General features: G+C 36.8%; 1 protein-coding gene and 1 pseudogene across 2 annotated transcripts in view; one reads left to right on the top strand and one right to left on the bottom strand.

Moving 5' to 3' along the window:
* The window catches only part of DIAPH3 (diaphanous related formin 3), a 565,809-nt gene that overhangs the window by 471,866 nt on the left and 70,389 nt on the right, over nt 1-23,554 (top strand). The window lies entirely within an intron of this gene.
* Nucleotides 20,668-21,646, bottom strand: LOC131743510 (large ribosomal subunit protein eL31 pseudogene; annotated as a pseudogene).

The raw sequence follows: 23,554 nt of genomic DNA, 5'->3' as shown, positions 1-23,554 counted from the left end.
CCTCTGCTCCGCACCCCCCCCACCACCTCTCAAGGATAACCATTCTGTGCCTTCTAAGACTATCGGGTACTGTTGCTTCTTTTTGAACATCATATAAATGTAGTATTAGTCTGTTCTCTTTGGAATTTGCCTTCTTTCACTCAATATGTCTATTACAGTCAATTGTGATGTTACACAGAACAACTGTTTGCTAATTCTTACTGCTAATATTACATTATTTGAGTGGTTTATAACTTGTCCATTCTGCTGTTGAAGTACCTTTGGTTGGTTTCCAGTTTGGAACTATTCTGAATAGTACTACTATGAACATCCTCAAACATGCCTTTTGGTGCCCAGATATATGCATTCCTATCAAGTAAACACCTAGGAGGGGAATTGCTGGATAATAGTGTACGCTAATGTTTAGCTTTCACGAATACTACCAGAAGGTTTTCCAAATAAATCTTACTAATTTATACTTCGATCAGCAGTGAATGAAATTACTGTTGCCTCATATTCTCAGCAACGCTTGGTGTTGCCAGTCTTTTAAAGTCCTTTTTTATTTTAACCATTCTACTGGTGTGTATTGGTGTTACATTGCGGCTTTAACTTGTATTTCCTTTAATTTTGTAACCTCTTTCATGAAATGCCTGATTAAGTCTTTGTCTCTTTTTCTATTAAATTGTCTTTTTCCTATTAATTTGAGAAGTTCTGGATATATTCTGGACCCAAGTCCTTTGGTGGATATATGTTATACAAATATCTTCTTCCACCCTGTAGCTTGCCTTTTTCACTTTTTCGGTGGTGTTCATTTTATTAAAACAAAAAGACCCGGGTTTCCCTGGTGGCGCAGTGGTTGAGAGTCCGCCTGCCGATGCAGGGGACACGGCTTCGTGCCCCGGTCCGGGAAGATCCCACATGCCACGGAGAGGCTGGGCCCCGTGAGCCACGGTCGCTGACCCTGAGCGTCCGAAGCCTGTGCTCCGCACCGGGAGAGGCCACAACAGTGAGAGGCCCACGTACCGCAAATAAATAAATAAACAAACAAACAAAAAGACACTTTGTTTTAATGTAGTCCAATTAATTGAACCTTTCTTTATGGTTAACGCTTTTCGTGTCCTGCTTAAGAAATCTTGCCTACCTCAAGGTCATAAATGTTATTTTCTTCTAAAAGCTTTTTAAAAAAGATTTTTAAAAAATCTTCTATATTTAATGCTACTATTCAGAATATGAAGTCTTTAATCTTCTATTTTTTTATTCCTTTTATTTACATCTTTATCTTGTATTTTTCGTCCTTTTTCTCATATATATATTTTTTACTGTCCTAAAATATATATAACATAAAATTAATCATTTTAACCATTTTTAAGTGTACAGCTCTTTGGCATTAAATGCATTCATATAGTTGTGCAAACATCACCACTCTCCATCTTCAGAACTTTTCCGTCTTCCCCAACTAAAGTCTCTCTCTACTCGGTAAGCATTAGCTCCACATTCTATGCATATATTTTAAACAATAATACTTTTCATTCTTTCCACTTTTCTTGTAACATTAATACCAGATCTGCATGCAAAAACATATTTTAAGCTCTTAATTCCAAAGTTTTACAATTCCTAATTCATAACTTTAAAGTGCAAACTGTCAGAAAAGAGCAAAGTGTAAATATTTGAAAATTTTTTATTGTTCATATATTTTTTACATTACATGATTTTGATTTAGCATTATTTTGTTGAAACTACATAGAGGAGGCTGAAAAATATTCTTATGTCAATTTAAGGTAGTGCTCACGACAAAAAATCAAATAAGAAACCATGAATAATTTCCCCAGACTTCTTTTCTTCTATTTATAAATCATGTTATATTGAATAATATTCAAATAGGTCCAATTTTGGAATTTAAGAGACTTTATAAACTTTTACTCTAGGCATATTAGCTATATCTGAATTGGTCTGAAGATTTTATTCTTGTATGAAATCTCTATCATTCTATCTAATTTTTAATTTATTTAAGATTATGTAAATAATTTAGCATTATAGAGTGGAATGTATATCTAAATAAGTAACATTTTGCAACCCTGTCTCTAATTGCTAGCAATACTTACAGTTCCCTGATTACTAGCAATTCCTTTCATTGGTATTCTTCCTTCTAAAATACTCTTAAGTCTGTAATATTAAATTTGTAGTATTATGCAGATATGAAAAATTCAAATAAGTAGTATAACTCACATTTTCTCTTTGTGTTTTTGTCTTCCATGCATGTACTCCTAAAATATCCCTGTAATGGGAGGAAATTCAAGGAGAAAAAACAACTTCTCTGTGTATTTCTTCTTTCCTAATTACCCTATCCCTTTTACCTATTAGCTTTCTTTTAAATAGCACCTGCTTGACTTTAAATTTTTCTTTAAGGTGATCATGTTTGTCTTGTCAGGGATGACAGGTGGTTAAACTGTAAAAATGACCTCTTAATGGCTAGAGTGGGGCACAGTAAATAACTATCCCCCTTGCTCCCCTACAATTCCAGGTCACCTCTTAACCTCACCCCAATTTGCTCACCATCCCCATTGTTCCTTTTCCCTCCCCGGCCTTAGTTGTGGATACCTAGAGCTACCCCACTATTCACCAGCGCAGAGAAAATGCCCTCCGTGCTTTGGGGCTACACCTTCTCTGTTCATCTTCTTGTTCCACCAATCCCCTGCTCCTCATCCCTTATTGTGTGAAAACTATGAGAGGAGGAGTAAATATATTGTTTCTCGAATATAGATCAAATGATTCTAACTTATAAAAGAAAGATAGATAAGTTATCTAATTCAAGCTCGTTAAACGTTTCTTGAACCTTTACATACAACTTGATGACGTTTTTCTCAAGATACCAAAGCTAGAATTTAACTTGCTTTCACTTTCTTCCATGGAATTTTTATTACTTCTTATATGTTCATCGTTTGCTACTTTTACAGTTTCTAGAAGGCCTTGGTCCAGGGTGTTAGACATAGCATGTGGGAAATCCCAGTACACAGGCTAATTAAATGTCATTAGTATTATCATTGTAATTAATATTAGAAGGTACCATTTACTGAGTGTTCTCTATGTGACAGGCGCTGTGTACCTACTTATCCTAACTCTTACAATGATGCTGTGAAGCAAGTCAGACTATTCCTATTTCCAAGGCAAAGAGTGGTGAAATCATTAATATATGGTCTCATAGGTAGAGTATGGTAGGGAGGGATATGGATTGGAACTTGTATCTTTCTGACTCCAAAATAGGTATCTCTTGAGTTCTGTGCTTAAAATGTCCCTTAATTGTTCTTAGACAAGAGTATGTTTTCGAAGGAAACAAAGAAATAATTTTCTGAAATGATTCTGCAACCTACCCTTGAATAAGTATGTGAGAAGGGTGCATACCAGTATCAAAAATGTGCATGGTGCATGTCTGCTAAACTTCCATGATTGGCATGTAAGTACATACACTCTTGTGTATTTTCCAGTGCCCTTGGTTGCATTTTTGTAGTGCTTAACAGGAGTATTGACCCCTGTTAGCAGGAGTTTTGACTCCAATGTAGCACTGTGGTTAAGAGGATATGCATTGGGATAAGCAGACCAGGGTTCAAATCCCAGCTTTGATATTTACTTAATGTTTACTCTCTCTATGCCTCAAGTATCCTCGTCTTTAAAATCCATAAAATGCATGTATTTTGTAGATTGCTGTAGGTATTAATTAAATTCTGTGTTTCAAAGCTTTTCACAGAATGCTTGGTCCAGATGATACTTACAGACATGAAAAACCATAGATGGTATTGTACTTCTGATGCTACTGGCACTGGTGGTATTGTCATTGGTCCTCTGAACACCACCAGGAGCCACACATGTTGATATTAGTATTCCCAGTTAATAAATGAGAAAATGGGTACTCGGAGTAGTTAACTATCTCACATGGCTACATAGAGAATAAAGAATTTCTAATTCTTGCATCTAATGTGGGTATCTTGCAGCTTCCAGTAGTTCTGTATTAGAATGTCAAATACATTCAAGGTTCAAATTGCAATTCAATAGATGAAATGTCATTAGTTTATTTTCATACAGCACGTTACTCTAGAGGATCACCTTCTTAACAAAATGCAGATTCAAAACTTCAAATCCCTTTAATAATCCCTCTACTAACAGTGGTCAGTTTTGATACTTTGGACCTAAATATGAGCGATAGATCCTTACAACATGGTCAGGAGAAATGGAAGGCCAGTAAGGAGAGAATTTAAACTTCACCCCTGAAATATTCTTAATATATGAAATTGAATTGCTTCACTGCTGTTTGACCAGAAAAAAAGGAAAGAAAAAAACTTCCAGAAGTGGGAAAGCCATTGGTTGTGAACACAGTCAAGTTTTTGTGGACAGATGAAGTATTGGTAAAAATATTTCAGTATAAAAGAGACATAGGTAATAATGTTCAATTGTCAACTGACTATCTAAAATTTAGTAAGAGAAATTCAGGTCAATCTATAACTGTTATTGTCACAGATGCAGAACTGACTTGATCTACAGAATTCCCTTATGGCACTTAAAACTATCTTCATGGGTTAGTGGAATTATAGGTTTTAATTATATAATGTTGAGGAATATAGTCTCTTGTGCACATTTTCTTCTTGGTAGTCATAGTATTTGACAGTCTGGCATATCTTTCCCAGTTGGGGGCTGCCTAACATAACAGCCCCTTCCCTTTCCAGCAGAAGGAGAGAGGAAGTGCACTGAAGGGAACACGACAAGTCTTAAGCAGTTTAGGTACTGCTTTGGCAAGTCCGCATCTTCTGAGTCTGGCCAACATGTAGAGCACAGTCCCTCTGGAGGCAGCTCTGCTAAGCCCTTCCTACTTCTTCAGCAGCCACTCCAGGTGCTGAGACCCCATTCTTCACCCTCTTAGTGCTTTATTAAAATGACCTCAAACCATTGTTACCACGGGTACCAGTTTTGGTCAGGGAATTCTATAAATCAGGTAATTTTACATTTTAAGTGAAGAAGGTAGGTCTTGTACGTTTCTGAGGATTGGCAACTAAACTTGGAAGGTGTTTGAAGGTGAGGATTTGTGTATAAAGGGGACATGAAAGTACTATTTAATGAGCAACTATCAAATGCCCAGTGTTTTCTTGAATAGGTTAATTCATTTCAATCTCAAATCAACCTTTTTGAGGTAAATCCATTTTTATAGGTGAGAAAAAGGCAAGCTAGGAGAGTAGCTTATCCCAGATCATGTATCTGGTTAGCTGAACTGAGATTTAAATCAAGCTTTATGAGTACATATATGTTGGGGTTTGGAGCTGGTAGAACTGTTACTGCCTTACTCACTACGATGCTCTCTTTTTATAACCATGGCTGCTACGACCTCTTTGGTTTGGTGTCTGTTTTGTTTACCTGTAGTCCCCACGCCTGTGTTTTATTCATTTTTCTATGTCTGATGCTTAGTTTAGCACAGAGCACATAATAGGTTCTCAATTAGTAGCAAGTAAATGATAAATGAACATACAAAGAATATAGGCATTGAAATCTGGTTGAACTGACTTCAAATTCAGTTTGACATGCCCCTATGTCCTTTTTTGAAAATTGGAATAAAAATGTCTACCTTAGGTGTTTGAGGAGCCAATGAAATCATGTATATAAAGGCCCTATCAGTGCCTTATGTAAAATATGTCCTCAATGTTTCTTCCCTTTCCTTCTCCTCTCCCCTTATATAAATGCTTGTCTTATTATGAATGATCTTTGTTTTATTTTTATTGTGCAAGATTCCTGCAAGAATCATTCATTCCCGCTTAAATGAGCTTGCTACCTAATGTGATGCCAAATGTATCCAGGTTTGTTTTTGTTGTTTTTTTTTAATTTATTAATTAATTTATTTATTTTTGGCTGTGTTGGGTCTTCGTTTCTGTGCGAGGGCTTTCTCCAGTTGCGGCGAGCAGGAGCCAGTCTTCATCGTGGTGGGCGGGCCTCTCACTGTCACGGCCTCTCCCGTTGAGGAGCACAGGCTCCAGACGCGCAGGCTCAGTATTTGTGGCTCACGGGCTTAGTTGCTCCGCGGCATGTGGGATCTTCCCAGACCAGGGCTCGAACCCGTGTCCCCTGAATTGGCAGACAGATTCCCAACCACTGCGCCACCAGGGAAGCCCTATCCAGGTTTTTTATTGGGTATTTTTTGATGTTGAAAATTGCATAGTGAGGTGTTACAAATTCTCAAAGTGTTCTCCAAGTTCTACAAATTCAATCAGGGTTGTTTTCTTTTCCTTCAAATGACTCAGTGTTACTCAACTCCACAAAATATTTAAAGTGCACTAGTCTTAGTCCATAAGTAATAACTTTTGCAGAAAAAAATTATGTATTCATATCTGCACAGTACAGTCTTCATGAAATTAATATTCAATGCTTATTGACTGATATTTGCTTATATATTGTACTTAAATGTTTAGTCCATTTTATAATGACATAGCTAAATAGTAAAAAAAAAAATCTGGTTTGGGGAGATTTTGTTGAAATATTTCTTAAATAGTCATTTAAAAACATGATGTCAGATCTGAAATAATCTAAAAGGAAATGTCATTTGTCTCTATTATATACAAAATTGTAGCATTTGAATCTAAAATTTCCTCTTGCAAAGTTTTAGTGGTGTTTTAGTCATTCACCTTAAAAATCAAATTAAAGAATAAGAACATTATGTGGTGTTAAATTATGAGATTACTTACTTGTAATATTAGACACTTCAAGAAATAAACTTTGGGCATTAATCTACCTTAATAGTTATATTTTTAAAATTTGAAAAGAAAATGAGGCCAGATGGACTAAAGGGAGTTGCCAGCACCTTTCTGCCTGGTGGAATTGCTATTGATTTATGACAAATGCCAGTAAGAGCAGGCTGGGACTGGTTTGTTGCTGTCAGATGAGAACTGAAAGCAGACAGGTTTTGTTATCAATCACTGGTTGCGTGTCAGACCTGTTATAATTGATTTGATGGCTCCGAATGACTTGAGCTTTAGTGACCAAAGCAGATTGTGGCAACTCAGCCATGCAAGACATTGACATGAAGAGGAGGTGACACGAGCCCTCAGAGGCAAAGTCAGATGATTTAGAGGGGCAAATTTACTCACCAATTCAATAATTCACAAACTTTAACTTTTGATATGAGACGATGTTGATGAGCAAAAAGAGAAAATTAGGTTTTTGTTTTTGACAGTTAGACTTTATGGTGGTTTTTGTTGGGTTAGACGAGCCTTTCATGTTTTTCTCTTTACCCCAAGACTCTGTTACCTATAAATAATACTTACTATATTTGTTTTAATGCAGAACATCATGTATTATATATCACTTCCATTACTAAGCCATTTGATGGGAATGTGTGCTTTAATGGGGAGCAAAGAAAGGGAGATAATATAGACCAGATATCTACCTTCATATATGACCTTGATTCCTGAATTTGAAGAATATAAATAAGTGGAGTTTCCTTGAATAAAGCAACTTCAGGAACTAAACACAGTAGAAAGTTTGAATTACTGACTATATCTGCCTCGTTGTCTAAATGAAAACAGATTTCTCAAGGCATGTATGTATCAGTCATTTGGGCAAACATACAGGTGTGTGTGTATGTATGTGCATGTGTGTTGACAACCTGGTTTCCCTGCCAAAGTTTTCAGACATACGTGGATTATGATCTGGGCCAGATGTGGAAAATGTTTCCTCTCGGCAACCTATCGATTGGCAGTCACTTCCTGGAGCACTGGGTTGGGAAAGGCTCAGTTGGAAAGACCATTGTGCTCATTTACTGATGTCTGTGGTGGATGCTGAATAGGGAAGGGAAACATTTGCCCTCTCTGGATGCACCTTCGACCTGTTGAGGTTGATAGTGGAAAGAGATTTGGGTGAATATTTGTTTGGAGTTTTCTTTTCCTAAATAAACATATATCAGAAATCTAAGAGACCACTGATACTGAAGGCACAGAAGACTTAAATATAATTAAACCACCATATCTTGGATATCATTCTTCAAATTTTATCTGCAATGAATTCATCAGTGGTGATATATTTTTCTTTTTTTAATTTATATTTCACTCTTTTTTAATATAAATGTATTTATTTATTTATCTTTGGCTGTGTTGGGTTTTCCTTTCTGCGTGTTGGCTTTCTCTGGTTGTGGCAAGCGGGGGCTACTTTTCCTTGCAGTGCATGGACTTCTCATAGCAGTGGCTTCTCTTTGTTGCAGAGCATGGGCTCTAGGCGCGTGGGTTTCAGTAGTTGTGGCACGCAGGCTCAGTAGTTGTGACTCGTGGACTGTAGAGCTCAGACTCAGTAGTTGTGGTGCACAGGCTTAGTTGCTCTGTAGCATGTGGGATCTTCCCGGACCATATATATTTCTTTTATAAGGATGTCTTCCAGAAATCTTTCAGGATATTTTTATTTTAAACTTAAGAATAAGATGATGGAACACGCTAGTTATACACTACTTTTTCAATAGTAGCTTTTATTATTTTCTTCTCAGTAGTTATACTAGATTATGGTGTTTTAAATTGAAATTTTTTATGGAAATTAAGTTCTGGCTTTGTTTTGAGAAAAAGGAATTGCAAGGAATCTACTTCTTTCAAGTTTTACTCAGTAATGAACTTTTTTTATTCATTAACATGCTTATCTATTTGAATTTTTTAAATAGTCTCCTTTGGATAAAATTACATCTAATTCAGGAATAGTTCTTAATGAGCAGTGATGTAAGAAAAAAGATTAACACCTAAGTGAATGCCTTAGAAATTACAGAATGTAGATATTGAAGGAACCTAAAGATCTTCTACCCCCAGTGACTTTTGAACTTTTTTGACTTAAACCCACACTTGGAAAAACATAATACAAGACCCACTACATATACATGCCCCCACACCTATTTAAAACCAGAAAACAAAAAGTTCAGTTTATACCTTTACTTCATTGTGATGTAGTCTATTTTCTTTTCTAATCCAATCTCTTCTAATCTACTGTATTTCATTAAAAATAAAATATGTTGCACCAGTCTTGATGGATAGAAACCTGATATTTTAGAAAATACTTTTCTAATTTTATTCTCTCATTTTACTGATTAAGACACTAAAGCCAAAACTGAGAGGCACTCTTTGTAAAAGAAAAAAAAAAAATTAATTATATTAATAAGTTAGGACTTCCCTGGTGGCGCAGTGGTTAAGAATCCGCCTGCCAATGCAGAGGACACAGGTTCATGCCCTGGTCCGGGAAGATCCCACATGCCGCGGGAAAACTAAGCCCGTACACCATAACTACTGAGCCTGTGCTCTAGAGTCTGCGAGCCACAACTACTGAGCCCACGTGCCACAACTACTGAAGCTCACACACCTAGAGCCTGTGCCCCTCAACAAGAGAAGCCACCACAATGAGAAGCCCACGCTCCGCAACGAAGAGTAGCCCCTACACACAGCAACAGACCCAATGCAGCCAAAAATTAATTAATTAATTAATTAATTTTTTAAAAAAGTTAATGCAAACCCCACAGTCACCTGTTAAGATCTAAGAGAAATTGAGCTCCAGGCCTTCAAGGAATGTATAGACTGAAATGTAAACAGGACAAACACAATTGTATATATTACATCCTTAACAACCAACCTTCTTAATATCAGATTATAACAAATAAAATTATAAATCCTTAGATTATACTAACGAGGAAGCATATGGATAGACTAAAAAACTTTATAAACAAAATGTTATTTGGGGCTTCCCTGGTGGCGCAGTGGTTGAGAATCCGCCTGCCGATGCAGGGGACACGAGTTCGTGCCCCGGTCCCGGAAGATCCCACATGCCGCGGAGCGGCTGGGCCCGTGAGCCATGGCCGCTGAGCCTGCGCTTGCGGAGCCTGTGCTCCGCAACGGGAGAGGCCACGACAGTGACAGGCCCGCCTACCACAAAATAAATAAATAAATAAAAAATAAAAAATGTTATTTGAACTACATTTTGAAGGAGTGGAGAAAGGTAATTTTTTTTCTGGAAAAGGACTGCTTAGGAAAGATGTCTTAATAGCATTCTGTACAGATAAAGAAAACATGACAAATCAAATTTTACAGAACAATGAGGGTCAAAGTTGGAGACTGTTAACTCACTGTTGTGGTTCTAAATTACTCTAATATCCTACAAAGTTTCAGTGTAGTTTATTTTAGCACAATGATCAGAACATTGATCAGATCGATGTTCTCATAATAATAGGCTCTTAAAATATTTTCAGTGACGTAGACACCAGGATTCTGACAGATGATCAGTAAAGACTATCTAGATGTTAAAAGTCTTCAAATTCAAGTAAAACAAGCAGAAACAAAGCTAGAAATCTTTCCAAATTTAGGTACAAACATTTTCATTTCAGCTAAGAAAAGGCAAGCAACCTGACTTTTTGGTTCTCCTTGCTGTTTTCCTTTTTTTTTTTTTGGTAATAATTATATTGAACTATAGATAACAAGCAGGCTTTTATGGTCTTTGATTATGGCAATTATGTCTTTTACGTTGATTTACTAGCTCATTCTCTTTCTAAGCTTTTTAACTGTGGTGATCGTTGTAATTACAGAGCTGCCTCTATTGTGTGAAGGCACAATTTGTAGGTCAAAAATGTTATACAGAAGTAGGTATGGTGGCTGTCTAATTAGATTGCTTAATATTTTTCAAAATGGCACTCTTTTTTGTTGTTGTGCTTTGCTTGTCTCAGTGTTCCAAATGTTCCTTTTTAATATAATTACATGATTGGATTTTCTTTTGAACTTTATGAGACATTAATTAGGGTTAAACATTTAAGCTTGAAATATGATTTGCTGTTGGACAAAATTCTACAGTTTCTTCATCAACGTTTTGTAGTCGAATGGTGAGAATTCACTCAATAGATAGATGTTCATTGTGCAGCTCCTGGTAGCATCTGTCGTAGATGCTGGGGCTCTAGCTATTTTTGCCATTATGGACCTTACAATGTTCACATTCTCGTGCAGCAGCATTCTGCATTGGTGGAAATTCTAAAGTCCACACCTTTCCAGGAAACCTGGTGCTTTTTTTCTTCACCATGTGAATGTTTTGGTCACAAGCTGTTCCAACTTACTCCACCAAGTGCATTATTGTGCCTTCTAAGTATCTCATGATTAGTGACGTCCTCCAGAGATTTCAGCTCCCTGCAGCTAAGAGCAGTTCAGTGAGCAGAGTCTACTCTCCTCCCAAAAGACAGTTTTATCTGACCTCTTGCAGCCCTTCTTTGGAACTCTTCCTACTTCTTGCAATATATTCTGTCTTTGTGGAACTATGTTCCTTACTTGTAGTGCCCTAAATAGATGCTTCTCTATTTTATACAGATGGAGAAAAATTCACCTACATAAGTGTATTGGCTTTTTTTTCATTAAGTATAAATACTTCCCTATGGAACAAGGATCAAATCCAGTTTATAAATCATATATACAGGAGATGTAAGATGACTCCTGAACACCCCATCCCAGACACGTGGTCTTGTGTTGTCAGTGCAGTTGGTGGCTGGGCCTCCCTTTAACATCAATGTTCAGAAGAGAGTGCATTGTATTGTTCTCAGTCAGGGACAGAATTTAGAATCTTTGGTATCGACCGCTGAAAATCAGGCCATTCGGTTGTATGCACGATCTGACTCAACCCAGTCCCTTCTGTCACAATTAATGTTTTCTGGTTACATTAAGAGCATTAAATTTCCACAGGACAGATTCCCATTTCAACAAGGTGCGTACAACACACTAATGATGTTCTCAAATGAGAAAGCGGTGTGCATCCATACAAATTGAGATCACACCTCCATCCTTGGAATACAGTTGTGATTACATTAAAGACACATTACAAGTCAACAACAAAAAACTTCCCTATGTATTAAATTAGGAAAAAAATTTTATATCTTATTATAATCACCTGTTTTTGTATTACTTGTCCTATGTATTAATTTTCCATTTTAATTATCACAATTGACCACTGCTTATACATACTTAACTTATTCGACTAAGCCATGATTATATTTAGAGTGTACTCTTACGGTTCAAAATTTAAAATTTATAAAAATGTCACTCCCACCCCTGTCCTTTATACACAATTTCTTTTCAGAGTGAACTAATGTTACCAGTATCTTTTCTCTCTTTCATTTTTTATATATCTTACATCTCTTTATAATCTTTTCCCATTTTCGTTGTGTTATTTGGTCTTTTTCCTACTTTTTTCTAAGAATTCTTTATGTATTCGTTCATAAAGGTATCAGTCAACATTAAGTCATTTACAATAATATTATCCATAGAATTTTTTTTAGAAATAGATAAGCTAATTCTAAAATTCAAATGGAAAAACAAAGAAGCAAAAACTAGAAAAAATATTTTTTAAAAAAAAGGGAGAGAGAGAGAGAGAGAGAGAGAGGCCAGTGGAGTTCTAGCATTACCAGATATTATGACACAAAGCAACAGCAAGAAACTCAGAGAATATATTTCAGCTCACAAAAGACTAATTTCTCTGTTTTCTTTTTGATGCCCAAATTGTCAGACTTGTCCAGTAAGAACCCTCTTCAAGTTTCTGTATCCTTTTATCACTGACCCAGGCTTTTTTTAATGTGTCCTTACATTTTGGCAACAAGATGCTCCAGGCTCATTTTGACTATTTTTTTTCCCTGCTGTAGAACTTGGAATCAGTTACTCTCCACAGCACTCACTTTCTTTAATGGAGAAGACTGTTAGAGACCAAAATGTGAACATTAGTGCTGCACGTCAAATTATGTACAATTGGCCCTCCATATCCACAGATTCAACCCAGTTCCAGAAAGAAAATATTTTTAAAATTCCAGAAAGTTCCAGAAAACAAAACTTGAATTTGTAGCAGGCTAGCAACTATTTATATAGCATTTACATTGTATTTACAACTATTTGCATTGGTTCAGGTATTTTAAGTAATCTAAAGATGAGTTAAAGTATACAGAGGATGTTGGAGGATGTTCCAGGATTACGTAAGTTATATGTAAATACTACACCGTTATATATAAGGGACTTGAGCAGCCATGGATTTTGGTATCCACAGGGTTCCTGGAGCCAATCCCCAATGGATACCAAGGGAAAACTATATATGGTGGTAGGTTGGCTGCATAAGACCATAACCAGGACACTTTAATAATAGACTAGACAAGAAATTCCTTTTTTAAATGCATAAGTTCACGATGGTTTATTTTCTGTACATCACATCTTCCTAACAATAGAAATAACAGCCAACATTTATGTAGCTCTTACTATAGCTAGGTAGTGTTTTGCCCTTACATGTAGTAACTCATTCCATCATCACAAAAATCCCATAAGGCATAGGTATTTATATTTGTGTGTGTGTGTGTGTGTGTATAAAAGAGGAACTTCACAGAAAGTTGTTAAATAACTTGCTCAAGTTTAAATAACTAGTAAATGTCCAAGGTGGGATTCAAACCCATGCATTTGTCCATACCCTTTACTTGAGAAAAATGGATGAATGAGTATAAGGACTCCTATGGGAAAGAGTTCCAAATTCCCTGGTTCATTTCAGGCAAACATTTCGGAAAGAGCCTGACTGTGTGTCAGCCCAGACAAGTTCTAATAGTCCTCTTCCCTGAATATTAAATAATTGTTTACTATGCTTTATGTGACCTCAAGGATATAAGACCTAATTATTATCCCAGTTTCTTAAACAACAACCTATACCCCTAAGGATTTGACCACCTAGCTGTTGCCAGGGAGAAATAAACACCCCTTTGTTCCTGCAGGTCACATTAACCTTGTAAGAAATCCACAGAGGTTGGCTTTGTTTTTGAAGAGGCTTCTTTAGATAGAATTAATTCACTGCCTCCATTGAGAGACACGGTAAGGAATAAAATATTTAATGTGAAAAAGAGACCCTCTTTCTTTGAAGGTCTTCAGTCTTTTTGTAGAAAAGATAATTTGTATGGAATGCCTTTATCAACTGAGTACATTTTATTATCATCATTGATTTCTAGCCTCTAATCTCGAATACATTCATTGGGAGCTCTTAGCCAAAAGTAATACATTATTATTTTTAATGTGTTTGTGTTTACTTCTCTGTATTACCTAAGGCTAATTTTATTATTATTATTATTACCATCATTATTATTAAATTGCATTTTAACACCCACTTGCCTGTTTTTCTCAAATGTCTAGTGAGGATAGTTAACTCTCAGTTGGAAACTGAAATCCTGAGACAGGAAGAGTCCAAAAAAATCAACACTCTTATGAGTGAGGGGTCGCAAGATCAGCCATCTGAAGACTCTCACACTAGATCTGTGCCTCAGTGAATTGAAAGAAATACATAAAGGGTTGGGGATTCCTTAGTTGGTTAACTGGACCAGGAGGCTCAATTATCTCATGAGGCCCTGCAGTAGATATCAGGATCTATACACATAATACAGAGCCCAGCGGTGGCAAGGTCAGAGAAATGAGGGCAGGCAAATGGACTGCACCACTAACTGGGGCTGACAGTTACCCTATCCCGAGGTGTTATGTTTAGATTAGCTAGTTCTATCTGTGAACAACATATTCACAGAAATTCAGAATCACTTGATTCATTGATTCCTCTCTTATTGTATGTTCATGCTGGAGAAAACATCAGTTACAATATAAAGAATTACATATGTGTATACATATGTAGGCCCATACATATACATGCACATACAGTATTATTATGGAAATAACTGTCTTTGTACAAAATTCTTTCTATCAATTTGGTTATATGAAATACTATATGTAAATCTATATATTTAATTCTAGAATACAACACTTGTAAAGTGAAGTTCTAGTTTATGTGATAGAATGGACCTCATGATCTGTTAAATATGGCAACTATGTTTTCAAAAGAAATACTTTCTTCCCAAGTTAATAATAATCAAGTAATAATAAGTAATTATAAAATTTTAGCAGAGAAAAGACATTGGTCAGCAAAGCGTATGATGCTATTTTTTTCCTGTCTTTTACCTTTATAATAAGCCATTTTTCTTAAGTCCCTTTCTGCCGTTGAAAATGGTAGTGTTCGTGTTCTAGCAATAATTGTAGAGGTTTGAGTTATTATAAACTTTGAATATCAATTCCTCCCCTTCTGTGACAGTTCTACCACTAGGGAAGTCAGGCTTGCAAGGTCTAATTACTGCAGCATTTTGATATCCCCAGCTACAATATCGGCAGGAATTTAAGCCATGGTAGAATTCATTGGTGACACCACTGTAACTAAAAAGCACAGAATCTGTTTTTAAGCTTGTTCAGGGTGGAAAAAAGTATTGGATGATGTCAAATAGTCTTGCTGTAAGTTCAGAAGTGCCTTGGATGATTCTAATATGAAATGCTAATTATTTGCAATAGGATGTAAATAAGGTGGCACCAAGTCTTATTTGCAGTGACTAATGAAAGCTGTTGTACTGTAATCAGTGAGATACAGAGCAACAGGGCAATTCATTAGGAAAACCATAGTTGACAAGCAGTTAATGCATGCCAGTCTGGACCTTTCCTCTTGCTTCTGTTTGCTTCTATTATTTCTCGTTGATAATAATAAGTCCCATATGGAAAACATATAACAAGGATAAGAAGAAACTAGCAGCTAAATTTTGCCAAGCTAGGCCGAATATCTACAGGCTGTAAGTCTCCCTTTAGCTTTTCTTTGCCTATGAAAAACAACTGCCATATTAGGCTGATTGAAAAATACAGTGATTTTCTAGTCAGCAAACTGCTAGTCTGAGAATTTTTCATGTTATTTCTCCAGACTTGAGCAAAACTTAACTATGCTGCAAATTATTTTATATTCCAGATATATATTACATTTCAAAGTTTAACCACATTTTCACTTCTCATACTTTAGCAACAGAATACTTTTAACAAATAAAAACACAAAATTGCTTGATATACTGCTCTCTTCCCTGTGTAATCCAGTACATGCCTTAGTAAATAAAAGTTGAAACTCTGGAATAGCTTTTCTGCTCTGGGTTGTACGTTCATCACAGAAGCAATAGTATAGGATACTACACTCTTTTAAAACTTGTATAGCCAAATTTCTAACATATAGCTATTAAAGTAAAGGAAATAATTTTGTTTTATTCCCCACAGGTGGAAAAATTAGGAAGGTGACAACTGTTGTCTGTAATTTTTAGAGCTGTTTCTTTCACTGATTATCCATGACTACCATAAAGGAAAGCCAGCTCGTTTGTTTCAGTGAGCATTTTATGTTCCCTCTCTTTTTAAAAAGATTTTAAGGTACCTTGTCTATTTAAAGCATGGAGAAGTAACTGAAAAGTCAGTACTGTGGTTTTATTTCTGAGCTTCCTGACAGCCAGTGGGAAGAAAGGAAGCAGAGCTGGTTCTAGAGTACCAAAACTTGGGCTGCATCCTGTGGGCAAGAGAATACTTGAATCTAGGTTCAAGGAAACAAAACCCAGGAAATACCAAGGGTCTAAGGCCAATGGAGAATTTAATCTAGTCTTTATTCCCCATTATTTAAAATGCCATGAGTTATCCACACTGAGCTCTTTCGTTTTATCTGGAGATGTCTTAAATCCTTTAGACAATCTCAGGCCCCTAAGCTGGTATAGAATAAGATCACTGCAGTGGTAGTGCATGCAAGGAGTTTTGCACAAGTAGGATTTCCAGATAAAACACACAGATGGTCAGTTAAATTTGAATTGCAATAAACAATGAATACTTTTTAAATATCAGTATTTCCCATAAATACTTTAAAAATATTATATAGGGGCTTCCCTGGTGGCGCAGTGGTTGAGAATCCACCTGCCAATGCAGGGAACACGGGTTCGTGCCCCGGTCCGGGAAGATCCCACATGCCGCGGAGCGGCTGGGCCCGTGAGCCATGGCCGCTAAGCCTGCGCGTCCGGAGCCTGTGCTCCGCAACGGGAGAGGCCACAGCAGTGAGAGGCCTGCGTACCACAAAAAAAAAAAAAAATTATATAAATATATCCCAAATATTACGTGGGACATACTGATACTAAAGATATTGTTTGTTATTTATCTGAAACAATTGTTAACCTGAAATTCAAATTTTTATCCTAAATCTGGCAACCCTACCCACAGTCTGCAGGCTAAGCTTCACAACCTGTAATAGGGAACTGTCCCTTTATCACAAAAACTTAGTCTTTTTTTTCCTTCTCTTAACCTTTGTTGAGATGTTGATGGTGATAGATAGAAAAACCATTAGTTTCTAACAACGAGAGACTTAACAAAGGAGCTATAGGCCGTACATGATAATCAACCCAAAAAGGAAGCTTTATCAAGGGGCTATTTCAAGTGAGCTATGGATTGGTGGGGAAAGAACACACACACACACAGAGTACAGCTACGTTTCCAGTTAAAATTGCCAGAGAGATAGCATCTTATGGGAAGTTGGATGTCTGCATGGTGGGAGTGGATATAGCGTATCTCAATACCCCATTGCCTCCGGGAACTAATAGGGGCCTACAGCTTCCAGAACACAGTCCTGGGAAGTAGGGTCTCACTGACTCTAAGAAGCTTAGTTCTTATTGTACTTACTGTTCTTTTATCCTTGGGGTTTTAAATCTTGGATGTTATTCTGGAAGTACTTCTACTAACAATCTGGACACTTTGCATCAAGGAACTGTTTTAAACACTGGCCTCTCATCCTTGAACACATGTCAGTGTCACCAAGAGCACAAAAGATTCTGAGTGCGGGAGAGCCGAGTAGCATCCTTTAGTCCCTGAACATTATTTTGAAGTACTCCCTTCCCTATAGACATTGAACCCTGTATTGCTCTTCCCCTCCACTACAACCTGGAAATTTATTTCTTGGAAGGAGTATGTATGTGCTGGCACGTGTTTAGATCAAGGTTCAGCTTGAGACCAGAATTCAGTTTAAGCAGAAAAGTATTTATAATGGCATATTAAATGGATTGCAGTATCATTGGGAGAACTGAAGAAGCACTCTGGATTGAGTTTTATGAATAATATCCAAAGCCAGGACACAGGCCATCAAGGCAATTGCTCCCTCCTCTGTGAGACAGAACTGCCTGCTGAATAGGGAAGCTGCTGCTCTAGACCCTCACTGCCACTCCTGACACAAAGCCCCTATGATCTGGAAGCTACTGTCATTACTGCCAGCTACAGAACCGCGCAGGGCCCCTGTCTACCCCAACATAACAGATACCCATCTTCCATTTCAGCACGCACAAAACTAGTGACCAGATACTGGGAACTTGCTGATGCTTCCAAAGTCACATTTGTGAGCAAAACCAGCAAAAACACGGCCTCTACTTTACTTCCACCTTTCTAAACCTTGAGCAACTTGGAGACTGGCCAAACCAAATCATATCCAAACTGCGAGAGGATCTTTGAGATGGTTCTTAGCTTTCCAGCCAGTATAATACAGGAAGGCACTGTAGTAGGTGGTTAAAATGGACGTTGACTGTCAGTTCTCCATAACCTTGTTTACAAGTAATCGTCACAACTTATTAATTAATCTGCCCCCTACAGAAGGGAAAAATCAATAAAGGCGATGTCATAAGGCTGTCAGTTGCTTTTTGGAAAATGTTTCTGAGGACCTTCTGTAAGTTAGATCATTAGTATTTCTGTCCGTAAGGCCATATACCAATTCTTGAACAGTTGAACAGTGGCAAGTTTTTTTTTTTCTGGCCTTGAATTCCTAAGGGCTTTGAACACAGAATCTTTGACAGGGGTAATGACATGTCTTATGGACAATGTTCTGACAACAGTTTTATGTCAAACGTAAAAGCTTCTTTATATGGTTGTATCTTTATTCAGAAGTATTTGCCTTGCTTCTGATGCTCCTGAAAGGGCATGAGCTGCCAGCACCATTCTGGCCGTTACTCTGATGGTGCTCAGAAACTGTTTTCAGAACTAATCTACCTTGTTTCTGCTTTGGTTCCTCCAGACACAAGCAAGTAACCTGATGGGACTGGAATTCCTTCCCTTTTCACCTACTGTTATGGCTGGATTGATGCCAAGTGGGGCATACGCAAATCCACCCAAGTTTCCTTTGGTTTATGGTACATCCTCTTTTCTCTTCATTAACCATTATTTTTCAAATGGACCCAAAGCGAAAAGGTTCCTAAGGCAATAGTGAGAGGCAAATAGGGTCGAATTAGTGATAGTCCAGAAATACTTATAGGGCTATTTACAGGACTGGATTTTCATTTGGTAAGAAATAGAGAAACCCACAACATAGATTCACCTGGTTCTTATACAGTTGGGGAAATGTTGGCAAATAACTTTAAAAGAAACATGAATTAACAGCTTGAGTACTGAAGTATGGTTCCTCCTTTTATATTACTTGAGGAGCCATTGTTGTATAAAAATCACAGTGCAATAAATGCAATAAAAATCATCTTTATTTATCAAAATAACATTTATTACCAAGACATGAAAAATGAAAGTGACAAAGTAAGTTACACATTACTATCAATCTTTTGCAAGTTTCATGGATTCTTTCAGTAAAAAGTCCATACTTGCAAATTCCACTTGAGCTTTGCTAATCAAATTTTCATATAAGTTGGTTATAATTGTTAACAATCCCTTCTGGGAAGATGGATGATTTTTTTTCTTAAATAGAACAAAAAAAGATGTGCTATAATATAAATGTAAAATATAATTCAAAAATCTTGACTTAAATAATGTTTAGAGAGTTATTTGTGGAATTTTTCAATATGAAAATTCAGCCAAGTATACATTTAGTAAGTTGCATTATTTTGGATTGCTTTAATAAAGCAAAAATAAAGGTAAAAATCTTAGAAAAATAAAAATCATGGGAATTAGGGCTAAGCTCCTACAATACTTCTTTAACAGCAACTGTATGCTTCACCCCACATAAATACTTCTAAAACTTTCATTTGGGTTGTTACATATGCTAGTCAGTCAATGAAAATGAGTTATTGGGGCAGATAAATAAATGGGCTTAAAATATTTACTTACTAGCTTAAATAACTACCAATAACTGTGTTCTGCTAAGCTTCAAAAATTTTAGTCATTTTCCTCTCTGTTTGCCTAAAGTCTTTCTCATACATTTAGCTTTATAGATAACTGACAGGCACATACAGAAGAGAACCCTTGCGATGGTGATATATTTTATAGCCTTTTATTCGTTCAGCCAGCATTTTTGAGCACCAACCACATGTGGAACCTGCCTTTGTTACAAAGGTGACAGTGTTTCCTGGCCTGATGTACTTCCGCATTTTACAGAAGAAACTATTGAGGTTTATATTATTATACATTGTCCATATTTATTAAGATAAGTTATTTCCAGATTTTTATGAACTTTTTTCATAGAATAAACCTAAATGTTTTCATTAAATGTTAATAGTTTATAATATTTCAAACATTGTATTTTATTAATTTTTTTAGAATCTATGTTTTAATTAATTTTAATTTAATTTAATTTTGGCTAAGTAAAACATTCACATGGTTCAAATTGAGAATTTCAAAAGAAAATGCAGTGAACAATCCCCCTCCCCTTTGTCCTCCAACCAGCCGGTTTCCCCTTCCCCAGCAAAAATGCATATTGGTTACGATTAGGTTCAAAGTGCATATAAGAGAAAACTCAAATATCATTGACTTAAATACTTCAGTTAGAAAAATTCAAAGGTGTCAGTCTGATGCTTATATGGAAGTTCCACAATGTCATCAGGGACTTGGACTCCTGTCTTTTTTGTTTGTAGTTTTATAACTTTATTTGACAGTGGTTAGCTCTCATCCACACTGACTGTAGATTTTTGAAGGTGATGACAGGAACATTAATAACCAACATATAGAGCTTGTTTGGTGAGTCTTCATCCTCATTACGTTTTCTGAACAACCACACATGGATCCAGTATGGGACATTCTGATTCCTTTGGTCCAGACAGCTTTGTTGAGCCTGATGTCAGTGCGCACATCTGGAGTTCCCATCTCCTTCATGGAGAACTTCCAATTTTTTTTAGTGTCTGAGGGGCAGGCGTCTTGAACCCCAGTCCATGGATGTGCTTGTGAATGTTGATGCTATATTCTCTGGTCACCACTTCATTGATGGCAGTCCCTCTTCTTGAGACCCTTCTTTGCAGGAGCTGTTCTTCCAGGCCCAGGTTGGAAAGGATGAGGGTGAGGGATTATCTCCTTCGGTCTTTATGCTTACCATCTTTATCCTTTAGTTTTTAGTCTGAAGGTTGTCCCCTGGTCCAGTTCGGCTAGTGGAATGCCATGTCATTTCTGTATTCCAGGGAGGAGAAGGAAGTCAATAAGAGCCAAAAGTCATGGCTCTATAAACAGCTTTCCCCAACATGAATAAGAGGAGATGTAGAGAGAAGTTTAGCTCACAGGGTACCCATGTGAAAGAAATGCCTGTAGCAGATGGGGCATGAGCAGCTTGAGAGAAAGTATTGCCTGGAACGGAACATCACCAGGGACAGCACTGGCCAAAGGCAGACTTCACGTATTTTACTTTTTTGTTTAGTACCAACCTTTTTAAATAACTTACATGTATCATTGTTTGTTAATACATTCTTCATCAAATCATAGTATCTTATTTGTAAACTGATATTTTACCTAGAAATGTGACATGGAACTGATATTAAATGTTGTATTTGATAGATATTTTCCCTAAGTAAGAATATGGCTCTTTATTCACTCTACAGTTCAGCCCAAATTATATACCTGGGTCCCATTTCACTAATACACTGTTTTTCGAGCAGGACATTTTATTTCATGGCTTAATTTCAAGGGGAAAAATATTCTGGAAGGAAGGCATTATATGGGGTGTCACAGAAAAAGAACAGCCTACTGGTTTTTGTACTAAAGAAAACTGAGGGCTTTTTAGAAAGATGTGTTTCTTATCAGAGGCAGACCGTGAGCTAAATCTCAGGTAAAGAGATGCACTATCCGTGGTTGTCACAGTATACTTGTTTCAGGTTTGGATTCTAAATATACTTTCTATAAATTATCAGTAGAGTTGGGGGGAAAAAAGCTTTTTGTGAGGTGGCGCTATCATTAAAGTATATGAATGTGAGGTATCTGTTTTCAGAACAGATAGAAGAAGCTGAGAATACTTCTCACAGAAGCTGTAATAAAATATATGGAAAACTCTTCTCCAGTCTTTTTTCAACTTTAATGAGTTACAATTGACATATAAAACTGTAAGATGTCTAAAGTGTACAGCGTGATGGTTTCACATATGTATACATTGCGACAGCACCCCCATTGAGTTAATTCATGCATCCATCACCTCACATATTTCACGTATTTACCTTTCTTTTTTTTGTGGCAAAAACATTTAATGTTTGCTTTCTTAGCAAATTACGATTATACAATACAGTACTATCAACTGTAGTCACCATGTTATACATTAGATTGCCTGACCTTATTCATTTTATTCCTGAAACTTTGTGCCCTTTTTACCAATCTTTCCCTGTTTTCCCCACCCCCATCTCTCACTCCTAGAACCACATTTTTACTCTCTGTTTCCCTGAGTTTCTTTTTTTTTTTCTTCTTTAGATTCCACAGAGAAGTGATTCCATGTGGCACTTTCTGCCTAGCTTATTTCATGCAGCATGATGGACTCCAGATTCATCCATGTTGTCAGGATGAAACGGCAGGATTTCCTTATTTTTAAAGCTGAATAATATTCCATTACATGTTGTATATGAATATATACACACCACATTTTCTTGATCCATTCATTCATTGATGTGCACTTAGGTTATTTCCATACCTTGACTATCGTGAATAATGCTGTAATGAACATGAGAGTACAGGTATCTCCTTGAGATAAGCGTTTTGTTTCCTCTCTAATCTTTTTAATAATTAAAAACCAGCTCAGAGCCAGCTCTACCCACCACCAGTCCCTCCCATCAGGAAACTTGCACAAGCCTCTTAGATAGCCGCATCCACTGGAGGGCAGACAGCAGAAGCATGAAGAACTACAATCCTGCAGCCCATGGGAAAAAAAACACATTCACAGAAACATAGACAAGATGAAAAGGCAGAGGGCTATGTTCCAGATGAAGAAACAATATAAAACCTCAGAAAAACAGCTAAATGAAGTGGAGATAGGCAACCTTCCAGAAAAAAGAATTCAGAATAATGATAGTGAAGATGATCCAGGACCTCTGAAAAAGAATGGAGGCAAAGATCAAGAAGATGCAAGAAATGTTTAACAAAGACCTAAAAGAATTAAAGAACAAACAAACAGAGATGAACAATAAAATAAATGAAAACTACACTAGAAGGAATCAATAGCAGAATAACTGAGGCAGAAGAACAGATAGGTGACCTGGAAGACAGAATGGTGGAATTCACTGCTGTGGAACAGAATAAAGGAAAAAGAATGAAAAGAAATGAAGACAGCCTAAGAGACCTCTGGGACAACATTAAATGCAACAACAGTTGCATTATAGGGGTCCCAGAAGGAGAAGAGAGAGAGAAAGGACCTGAGAAAATATTTGAAGAGATTATAGTTGAAAACTTCCCTAAAATGGGAAAGGAAATAGCCACCAAACTCCAGGAAGCTCAGCAAATCCCAGGCAGGATAAACTCAAGGAGAAACACTCCGAGACACATAGTAATCAAATTGGCAA

This window comes from Kogia breviceps, chromosome 16 (assembly GCF_026419965.1).
Source record: "Kogia breviceps isolate mKogBre1 chromosome 16, mKogBre1 haplotype 1, whole genome shotgun sequence".
In the NCBI taxonomy this organism is placed as follows: domain Eukaryota; kingdom Metazoa; phylum Chordata; class Mammalia; order Artiodactyla; family Physeteridae; genus Kogia; species Kogia breviceps.
Note: the sequence above shows the minus strand (reverse complement) of the source record. Positions and strands in the feature narration are given on the sequence as shown.